Genomic DNA, 11900 nt, shown 5'->3' with positions numbered 1-11900 from the left:
CCCCCCCCCCCCCCGCCTTGTTCGCTGTAGCAGCAATGCTGTAGTGCAGACCTGGCGTGTCTTCTGCATTAAAGCTCAGGGGAGCAGCCTGCGTCTCTGGAAGACCGTAAAACCCAGAGGCAGCTGGGCTCTCCCACCCTCCACCCCAACTCTCCGTTCTCCACAGCCTGGTTCCACCTCCCAGAGTTCCCCTCACCCCAAGCCCTTTCTTAAAAATGAAACACTCTAGGCTTCTGGCGTTTCCCTACCATTGGGTTGGCAGGCTGCAGAAGGTGAATGCTGGGCTGTTCCTGCTGATGGCAGAGGCAGAGGTATGCTCACAGCTGGAATTCAGAACTCATTTTCCCACAGAAGCCATAGGAACCGTGGTGCACTGTTAGGTAGGTTCTAGAATACAGTTAGAGCTCCAGATGAGGTATGTGAGTCAAGTGGACTTTTATGAGTTCTTCTGGGCACCTACATACTCCTTTTAGGTTGTTTCCTTAGGAAAATGGCTCTGAATTCCAAACAATTGACCATAAATGGTCTTTGTGTAGAGGGAACCCCAGGGACGAAGGCCATAAATTGTTTGCTGTGAATCCAGACTGGCGTGGGCCAGCCCACTGCACCCTCACTCCAGGCCCCAGACTTCTGAGCTGTTAGGGAAACCACAAGGCCCCTTAGAGTGAGTACCCTAAAGGGAAATAAGAGACCTGAGTGGAGAGAGGGTGTGTTAAGGCAGGAAAGCAGGAAAGCAGGAAAGCAGGAGGCTCAGGGATGGTAGGGGTGAAGGTTTCCAGAAGGTCTCCTGGCCTAGCCCCTAGAGATTTTAACAGTGTTGTACTGTTTTTGTTTGCTGTTTCTTTGTTTTTAGAGAGCGAGGAGGTAAGGGACAGAGAGAGAGAGAGGGAGAGAATCTTAAGCAGGCTCCATGCCCAGTGTGGAGCCCGGCTTGGGGCTCGATCTCACAACCCTGAGATCATGACTTGAGCCGAAATCAAGAGTCAGACACTTAATGGACTGAGTCACCCAGGCACCCCAACAGTGTTATACTGTTAAGGCAGTTTCTGTAGACAAGTGCCAGAGCCGTTGGCAGGAGGGTTGTAATAAAAAACGAGTGGAATGAAGAACTTAATCTTTAGAGTTTTCTATGAATGGTGGCTGGGAGTAGAGTTATTTTGTGGCCTGGTAATAGAGTACATCACAGGTGTGTGTGTGTGTGTGTGTGTGTGTGTGTGTGTGTGTGTGTGGCATTCCACTGTTCAGCTGAAACAAAATAAATGTGTGACTATAGCCAAGGCCACAACAACCTGGTGATGACAAGAGGTGTGACAGTAGCAGCAGGGAAAGCAGATATGCTTTTAAACTGATGAATGAACTGAAAACCACCATAAAGTTAAGGAGAAAAATGATCATGGCCATTTATGAATCTGTGTGGGGTCCCATAGGATCAGAAGGAAGAGGTTCAGGGGCACCGGAATCTAGACACCGAGATGGAAGGGTCTGATCTAGATTTAGCAAACAATTACTGTTCTTGTCACTCTTTCGATTGTGCCCTGAGGAATCCTAGCTGCTTTTATGTATCTTTTGGTGTTTAGTATGGTATCATACATAATAGAGTAGCCCTCAGTAAGTGTTACTGACAGCCTAAGCAAATAAAACTAAGTAAAAGAAATATATTGAGGTTCAGGCAAAAGGCAAACAGTGCCATGAGCCATAATCCTGAAGACTGTAGGTCTGGAAGCTGATTTCCATTTATAACTGTTGAGCGTGCCCATCCAGTCTTTGCCTTCAAAGGAACCCAATTAGGAAGAGAAACCAGCTTTTACTGTGATAGTTTAAAGTTTGTTTTATGGTGCTTAAAAGTGGTCTGCTAGGGCTCTGAGCCTTCTTTCCTAACTGGTGGTTAATAATGTTGAGAGCCAGTTGGGAAAATCTCAATGGTGGTGGCAGCAGGGGTGGTGGTGGGTAGGAAGGAATTTTTGATGAGAAGCATAACATGTATTCTCACTTCTGTAGCCAGAAGGATCTCTCCCAGGCATTACAAGTGGAGTATGACTGCAGGCAGAAAGTGGCCCTTCTATCAGAAAATTCCACCTATGAGGAGGTACCTGGGTGGCTCAGTTGGTTAAGCATCTGCCTTCAGCTCATGTCATGATCCCAGGGTCCTGGATTGAGCCCCACATCGGGCTCTCAGCTCAGTGGGGAGCCTGCTTCTTCCTCTCCCTCTGCCTGCCATTCCTCCTTCTTGTGCTCTCTCTCTCTGTCAAATGAATAAATAAAATCTTAAAAAAAAAAAAAAGAAAATTCCACCTATGTGGTACATTTTGATGCATGAGTTAGGTGTGGGGACAGAGGACTGCCTTGTTCTAGCCTACGTAATAGACAAAATGTATGCAACCAAACTATTTCAAAAATGCCAGATCATCTTACTCATGAAAAGTGCTATTAATCACCCTTTGATTTAACAAGCATAATATTGAACTCCTGATATGTACTGGGTTTCAGCCCCCGGAGGTACTGGAGATGGCCTCAAGTTTCTGTGCTTTTAATTCCTCAAGACCAGGGACTTAGACTATTTCATTCATTTTTTTATTCCTTGGGGTCTCTTCCCTGGGATTTTTCAATGTGGCCGTGGAAGCTGTACCTCTCTTTCTTCTTAGATTCCAGACCTGATGGCACATATGTCCCTTGTCACTTGGAGGGCCTTGAAAGAATGGGCCTGAAGTACAGGTAGAAGGCAAGTGGAGAGAGATATAGGGCAGGACAGAGAACAAGTCCTGATGGTTTTAGATTTAGTTGTGACGTCTTTGCTACCCCTACCTTTCCATCACCCAGTTTTATGAACCGTGAAATCGCCTAAGGCAGTTTGACATGGGTTTCCATGGCTTGCAGCCAGTGAGTCCTGGTTTACACAGTATGCAACACTGAACCCAACATCTTTCTCTCCCAGCGCTGCACCTCATCCTGTATCCTGGTTAATGGCTCCACTTCCCACCTTGTCCCCTCAGGTCAGAAACCTGGGAGTCATTCTAGAATCCTCCTTTCCCATCACCCCTGACAGTCAGTGATGGTCATCAAGTCCTAATGATGTTACTTTTAACTGACTGTTTTTTTTTTAAAGATTTTATTTATTTATTCGACAGAGATAGAGACAGCCAGCGAGAGAGGGAACACAAGCAGGGGGAGTGGGAGAGGAAGAAGCAGGCTCATATAGCAGATGAGCCTGATGCGGGGCTCGATCCCATAACGCCGGGATCACGCCCTGAGCCGAAGGCAGACGCCCAACCGCTGTGCCACCCAGGCGCCCCTGACTCTGTTTTTTTTTTTTTTAATAATTTTTTATTACGTTATGTTAGTCACCATACAGTATATCCTTAGTTTTTGATGTAGTGTTCCATGATTCATTATTTGCATATAACACTGACTCTTGAACCTATCTCCTTCTCCCCAATCCTATGGTCACCACCTTCAGATAGGCCCTCATGAACTCTTGCCTAGGGCTTTGCAATGGCCTTCTACCTGGGCTCCTTTTAGTCTCCTCCTTGTTGAATCCATCCTCTACACAGCAGCTAACGTAAGATGCAAATCTAGTTTTGTCAGTACAATGCCCCAATTTCCCATGACCCAGTCCTAACCTGCAATATCTCACTTTTCATTTTACACTGTGTTGATCAACAAAAAGTTTATTTCACACACAAACCAAGTCCAGGCTCTCATGTTCGTAGCTATGATGGCTTTGATACTGAGGAAGAGAGATAGTCTGTTTCCATGGACTTAGTCTTTAGCAGTCTTTAATACTTCATTTCCTACAGGATAGAGCCTAAATTTTATCGCTTGTCATTTAATGACTTCCCAATCTTTTCAAGCCACCTCCCTCCAACTAAAACTCTGTAGGAATCATTGCTTCAGCAGACTGCTCTATGATACAGTTACCTACCAACATCTTTCCCTCTGCTTGTTTGTTAATACAGAGCTTTCTGCCTGCGGAGCTCTTCACTTCTGCCCATTCACTTGTGCCTACCCTCAAGGCATTCTACCTCATGCTGATTCCTTGTTTTTCCAGCATCTAAGTTCTTATAGTTTGTGCAGTTCTTTTTATCACTTATTATACACTGTTTTATATTGATATTTGACTCCTCATGAGTATGTCCTACTTCTGCCACAAGTTTTCAAGCTCAGTGAGAACAAGGACAATGCCTCAAGCCTCTGAGTGTGCCTAGCATATTGTCTTGTATATGGTGGATACTCAGTAGATGTTCATAGATTTTCTTCTACTGGATCCATTCTCTTGCGTCATGGCAGACCTGCACTTTGGCGAATTTTTAGTAAATGGGTTCAGAGAAGATAAGGGGTTAGTATCCAAAATATATAGAGAACTTATACAACTCAATACCCCCCCAAAATAATTCAGTTTAAAAATGGGCAGAAAACATGAACAGACATTTCTCCAAAGAAGACATACAGATGGACAACAGACACATGAAAAGATGCTCAGCATCACTCATCATCAGGGAAATGCAAATCAAAACTACAACGAGATATTACCTCACATCTGTCAGAATGGCTAAAATAAAAAACACAAGAAACAACAGGTTTTGGCAAGGGTGTGAAGAAAAAGGAGCCCTCTTGCACTATTGGTGGGAATGCAAACAGGTGCAGCCACTGTGGAAAACAGTATGGAGGTTCCTAAAAAAGTTAAAACTAGAACTAGAACTACTCCATGATCCAGTGCTGGGTATTTATCAAAAAAATACAAAAACACTAAATCAGAGGGATGCATGTACCCCAGTTTTTATAGCAGCATTATTTACAATAGCCAAATTATGGAAGCGGCTCAAGTGTCCACTGATAGATGAATGGATAATGAAGAAGTGATACACACACACACACACACACACACACACACACGAATATTATTCAGCCATCAAAAAGAATGAAATCTTGCCATTTGCAATGACATGGATGGAGCTGGAAAGTATAATGCTAAGTGAAATAAGTCAGAGAAAGACAAATACCATATGATTTCACTCATATGTGGAATTTAAAACCTAAAACAAAGGAAAAAAAAAAAAGAGACAAACCAAGAAACAGCCTCAACTATAGAGAACAAACTGGTGGTTAGTTACCAAGAAGGGAGGTGTGGGGGGATGGCTGAAGTAGGTGATGGGGATTAAGGAGTGCACTTGTGATGATGAGCACGGGGTGATTTAAAGAAGTGGTGAATCACTATATGGTATGCCTGGAACTAATATAACGCTGTATGTTAACTATACTGGAATTAAAATAAAAAAAAATGAATGGGTTCAGAGAAGCCAAGGCCAGTACATTTTAACTTCCCAATGTAAAAGTTATTCAAGGTCAAAATCCTCAATTCCCACAAAGGGGATAATCACTTTTGTGAGGTGCCTAGCAACAGTTTTAAGTTCTACTGAGCAAATCCCAGGAGTCTGTAACTTTTGTGTCAATGAAAATTATAATTACTGAATACAATTATAATGCCATGGAAATCATGAATATTATAATTCATGCATCTGTAAAATTGCCATTTCAGGGCTCATGAAAGATACAAGCTCAAGACAAAAGAGAACAAGAAAACCTTGGAACCAGATTTCTGGTCACAATAAGGAAATTACTTTAAGACAGTCTGGGACTATAATTTTTAACTCTAATTTAATATATTCCTATTTATTTCCGAGTGCTTCACAAATTGGAGCTCATGAACATAGAAACTCTTCTGGTATTTCTATTTTATTTTCCTGCTCTCAAATCCTCTTATCTGCTTTCATAATCTGTTATGATTATGATGAGAATTTTAGTCAACATCTGATCATCTTAATACATAAGGCAGTTTCTCTAAAGGTCTTAAACATAGGTTACATTTCATTTATCCTCCCATAGAATTTAGTATTCTTCCATTGTAAGTGACATTTTGTACTTGGCTGATTAAAAAAAATCATTTATTGGCTCATCTAGTTTGAAAGTGTAGGGCTAAATCAAGCTTCAGGTACAGCTGGAGTTAGAATCAGAAAGATGTCATAAATATTTGGTTTCTCACCATCTTTTTTTTCTGCCAGTGTTGCTTCTAGTCCTAGACTAATACCAAAATGGTAGCAATAGCTTCAGGCTCTATGTCTCCTCAAGTTTCAAGACAGTGGGGAAGAGCAATCGTCTCTTTCCTTGAAGTACCAACAAATGGATCTTGTTAGCTTTCTGTGGTTATGTGCCCACTTCTAAACCAGTTACCATGGCCATGATTTACTTAAACCTGGTGGGGAGGCATGGTAGGCACCCCTGACCTCACAGGTGTAAACTGCTCCGCTAGAAGTTTGTGGACTAATAGTATAGGTGAATTGGTATTGGTCTTGCTGAAATCCACTTACTGAATTCTCAGGAGCCATCAACTCTATTGACCACATGCTCTTTTAATAATATTTTCTTGGCTTTTGTGATGCTATAGGCTCTTGGTCCTTTTTTATCTGGTCATTGAATGTTCAACTCTCTCAAGGCTAGGTCTTAGGCACTCTTCTTACTGGCTTCTATTCTAGGTGGTTTCATTCGTACACAGGCTTTAATAACCACATAAAAACCAAAGCTTTGCAATTCCTCTGCAACCCAGAGGAAACTCTGCACTTCTGTCTCCAACTGCCCACTGAGTTTTCTATTTTGTTCTCTTAAAGTCACTTCAGACTCAACATGTTCAAAACCACATCCCCCAAACAAACCTGGTCTGAGCAATGTTTTTGGTTGTGGTGAACTGAACCACTATCTATCTAGTTCAGCAAGTTGGAAACCTACGTACCATCTTTAACATGGCCTTGACCCTTACTCTGCATTGCTTAGCTTATCTATTGCTAAGTTCTACAAAATTTACTTCCTCAATATCTCTCAAATATTTCCATTTCTCTCCACCTTTACAGCCACCTCCTTAGTCCAAGCCATTACCTTCAATCATCTAATTACTACATGCAGATTCAATGACTTTTCATTGGTCTTAAGATACAGAACGAAATCCCTGTCATGGTCTACAAAATTTTGCCAATACGGCTCCTTCCTTGCTTGCCATCACAATAACTCTCCTTATTCTCTTCTTGCCCTTTCCATCCACCATTGTAGCCTTCTTTCAGTTTCTTGACATACTGTGGGAGACAGGATAATGGCCCCCCAAAGATGTCCACGACCTAATTACCAAAACCTCTGAATATTCCTTTGTATGGCAAAATGGACTTTGTAGATACAATTGAGTTAGGGATCTTGAGATGGGGAGATTTTCCTGGATTATCCAGGTATCCCAATATAATCACAAGGGTCCTTATAATCACAAAGCAGGAAAATCAGAGAAAATCAGTTGGAGAAGGAGGTGTGATGATGGCAGCAGAGGTCAGAATGATATGAGGAGCAGATTGCAAGTCAAGGAATGCAGACAGCCTGTAGTAGCTGGAAAATGAAAGGGAACAGGTCTTCCCCTAGAGCTCTCCAAAGGAATGCAGCCCTATCAACACCTCAATTTTAGGACTTCAGAACCGTCACAAAATAAATTCATTTTGTTTTAATTCACCAAATTTGCGATAATTTGTTGTAGTGCCAACAGCAAACTAATACACACACCATTGAACTGAATTATAATTAATTCTGACAAATTAAGTTTAAGAACTAGTAAAGTTAGCAGAAAACTTTTAAGTGTGTTTGAAAAAACTTGGGCATGTGAATTGACTTTATCAACTGTAAGTTTATGAAATTTAAATACAGACCAAATACTTCTGGTGAGAATTTAGTGCCTCAATAGAGATAGGCTATAAGTATAAAATACACACTGGATTTCAAAAACTTCATACAATAAAGGTAAAATATGTCATCAATAATTTAAAAATAGTGATTACATGTCAAAATGAAATGTTGGATCTGTTGAGTTAAGTAAAGTATATTATTAGAATCAATTTTTACCAGTTTCTTTCTACCTTTTGCAAATATGGCCGTTAGAACATTCAGAATTATATATGAGGCTCATATTGTTATTTCTCTTGGTTAAGTCTTTTCCAGACTGGAGAATACAACTCTAGTTTTTTATCCTTGTAACCCTTTACCCACTGTTTGGTGCTTCTTAGTAGGTGCTCCACAGATACTTAATACATGAGTAGATCAGTGGAAGTATGTACTCCAACAGGGCAGACTAGCCTTAAGGAACACTTTATCAACAGATTTCTAGCCTGCATCACTATATATCTTAAGAGTCAGAGTTTTAGGGGGCAACAATGTTGCAACCAATAATTTTAGTGAGGTTCCAGCATGTTTCTGTCTCCTGGAAGTGAGGATGCCTACAGCCTGGTCGGTGTCATGGCTGTGTCTAAGCAATGGCAAACTAGACCTTCTCTGGTGATGGAATAGAGTGTGTGTCGGCCGTGGCAGAGTAGGCTTCGCTGTACTCGGCAGGAAGCAGGCTTCTAGGTGGTCTTGAGAGGAGAGGGTGAGAGCCAGCTGTGACAGAAAGTGCCCAGGCTTTTTTTGCTCCCTGCCGGCCATGCTCCCTTCCCTATAATGCTGATGTTTCTTTTCTGTGACTCTCCCCTCCTTTTCCCCCAACAGGGTCATCCTTGTCATTTTACTCTGATGTCACCCAGCCTAATCCCGCAGGGTGTTCTACCCAACACCCTACATCCAACTGGGGATGGTTATTTTGTGGACAGTAGGCCTCAGGACTCTTTAAAGGAGATGGGACTGCTTGGGTGAGGTGACAAATAGAACACTCCCCAAACTGATTTTTGTTGGAAGGAAGTCAACTGTGTTGATAAGACCTCTGCATTTCAGGTCACGCAACTTCATCTTTTTAGCCCCAAGCACCTCTTTTCAACCTACAAAATGGCATCTCGCAGATTGCTCATCTCTTGTACCCACTTGGGTTTCTTTCAGGAGAAATGCATATAGAGCCAGGCAAGACAGTGACTTCATGTCTTTATGATTAAATCCCTTGAATGTTTACTCTGCCTGTCTGACCAGTAATGCTGTAAGGTCTGAGTCATGGGGAGGCTCATGGGGGGGGGGACTTCCTTTGCTGGCCCAGCCCTGCCGCTCTGCCCATCTCATTGCGTTTTTTTCACAAATCTCACAGAAGCCAAATTCAGCAGCTTATTTTCATTCATTCCATCTTTACACTTCTTTAGAGCAATGACCTACTTAAGTTAAAGGGAAATACAAACCCCCAAGGAAATTTGCTGACAGCTGGTTCCTGGGTAGAAGTAGGTTGGGCGTGTTTCTGAGAGAAGCTTATAAGTTCTAAGAATCATTTTGGCAGGGGATGGCAATGGAAATGAAGGGCCTGAAGGTTTAAAAAAAAGTGTCCGACGAGAGGTGCCCCTGGGTAAGTGATTGGAGACGGATGATGGTGGGGAGGGTTGGGTAGGAAACAGTTTCTCAAGGGCAGGTCCAAACTGGAATTTCCATGTTCCTTTTAGCCCTCTTCCCTCAGTGGCTGCTCCGAAGCTCTGCTCCTTAGGTCATGGGTCTAAAGAATATCAGGATCCAGATGCAGCAGAGAATGCCAAACCATTACTCGAAATAAAACACACTTTTGGCAGGCAGTACATGAGAGCGCAGTTTGGAAGATAAATTAAAGATGAAAGATGACAAGTGGAAACAGCTTTTGACCAAGAGCCTGGATATTTGAATTTTTATCTTGAATTTGCTAGGAACTGGCTATTACCTTATACTACAAAAGCTGACCCTTCTCAGCGTCCCTTTTCTCATCTGTAAAATATGTGGTTTAGACTAGATGATGCCTAAGGGGCCTTTCAGCTATTCAATTCCTTGAAACCCATAAAATAATTAGCCTATTGGCTAAGCTAGCTAATAATCACTACTCTTTGGTATAGTTGTTAACAAGTAATCAGACTGATTTGTTTTATCTTTTTCCTTTTTAAAATCTAACTTAAAATTTTTAAAAAATTTAATTAAAAACTTTTCCTTTTCCTTTTCTTGATGGAGGTTATTCTGTAGGATGGCCAAAAGGTGGGGCCCAGAAAAGATCAGAGATTCAAATAAATCCCAAAACAGACAATCAGCCTCTGAGTTGGCTGTAGACTGTAGAATCCCTTTGGCGCCCTCTGGTATGAGTCATAGGCCTTATGATCTCAGGCATCCAATCCCACAAGGTGATCCTTATCTATTTGTCTGGTATGTGGGACGACCAGCTATCTCTACGACTAACCGGCCAGAAGCTCCTGGCTGAGCCCTAATGTGCACTTTGCATGCTGTCTTCATTCAACAGTAATGGTGTGAATGCGGTGGGTACTGATAACGTTTGATGTTAAATTCCACAATAGATCATCTGCTGTTTATTAGAGGAACTGTCAAAACTAGGTAAAGCAGATAATAGTACTCTTAGGTCAGTTTTTAAGCTTAAGTTTATCGTGCTACAGAATTTTAGAACTAAAGGAGCCTGGAATTCATCTGATATAACACTTTAGAGATGAAGTGCAGATGAAATGACCTGCCCAAGGTTACATTTTAATTAGTGCAAAACCAGGACTCGAAAACACCACCAGATTCTCAGGTCTGTGGTCTTTCTACTATACTATGTTGCTTATGTAAGAGCTACATTTTCAAATAACTAATTTTAAATATGCAATGCATGCACTACAAAGTGTAAGACACAAAAGGTTTACGGTGAAAATTTAGCCTCCTATCCACTACTGTCTCTAACTACTTTGTCTCCTCTCTCTTCGATCAATTTGGACTTTATTTCCGTAAAGGTGTGATGTAGGGATCCAACTTTATTTTCTTTTAGATGACTATTCGGTAGTTGATAAGGTGCTTTTCCTTTATTTGTGCTTCTCTTTTGGAATTTTTGTGTTTCGTTTTTTTTCTCCTGTGTGAACTTGACAATCAGCTTGCCCTTCAAAAAAAATTGTGTTGGTTTTTTAAAATGGGATTGTGTTAAATCGATAGCTTAATTTAGGGAGGTTTGGTGGTGTATGAAGTCTGCCCCAGAGCTTCTGGAGGTACTTTCTTCACTGATAAAAAGAAATGTGGTAGAGATACTATCCTTTCCGTCTTTTGATGTGGTTCCGTGAGGGCGTGGTTGTCACACCTTCAAACAACACACCTTACCTCACACCTTACACTACAAAATATGCCAGCTGTGTTGTCTTCCTTGCTGCTTCTTGAACTCAGCTGGTAGGTTCTCTCTCCCCTTTCTCAGATAGCTGCAGATGCTGCCTCACCCCCTAAAAGTATTTTGGACAATGTTGTAATCTCATTGAGCCTACCCCAACCATTCTATTTAAAATCACTATTGCGAGGCGCCTGGGTGGCTCAGTTGGTTGAGTGCACACGCACACACGTGTCCTCTGTTCTGCTCTTCCTTCCAAGTCTTCTTTCTTCCACAAACAAATGTTAAATACCAACTATGTTCCAGTCATTGTTCAAGGTGTTAGGAGACAAGAAGATGAACAAGGCAGTCTTTGTTTTCTGGAAATTCGCTGTTTAGTGAGAGACTCAGACAAGTAGTCAAATAATTACAATGCAGCTTGAAGATGGTGCATACAAAATGGAAATGAATGGAAAACGTAGTGGAGGGGAGGGCTGCTAAATGTGACTGGAGACTCAGGAAAAGCTTGACAGCCTTGGACTTGACCCGACAAGGAGGATTCTGTTCCTGTTTATCATTTCTTGAACTCAAATATTCTATCAAGAACCACACGTATTGAAAAATATTGTCATTCCAGGGAAGCTACTTTTGCTTCTAAAGCCCTGCAGTTAGAGGCCCTATATTTTCTGTACTCTAATCTCCATAATACTTTCTTTCTGTTGGTTAACACTGGTTAACTTTCTGTAGGGTTAACACTCCTAACCCACGTTGGAGTTTCCTGCTCCATCCTCTATGGCTTCTACTCTCAGATCCTCTAGATAGAACCAACCCTTTGGCA

This window comes from Ursus maritimus, unplaced genomic scaffold (genome assembly GCF_017311325.1).
Source record: "Ursus maritimus isolate PB19 unplaced genomic scaffold, ASM1731132v1 scaffold_18, whole genome shotgun sequence".
NCBI classification, from domain to species: Eukaryota; Metazoa; Chordata; class Mammalia; order Carnivora; family Ursidae; genus Ursus; species Ursus maritimus.
The sequence above is the reverse complement of the archived record's forward strand: the minus strand, read 5'-3'. Positions refer to the sequence as shown.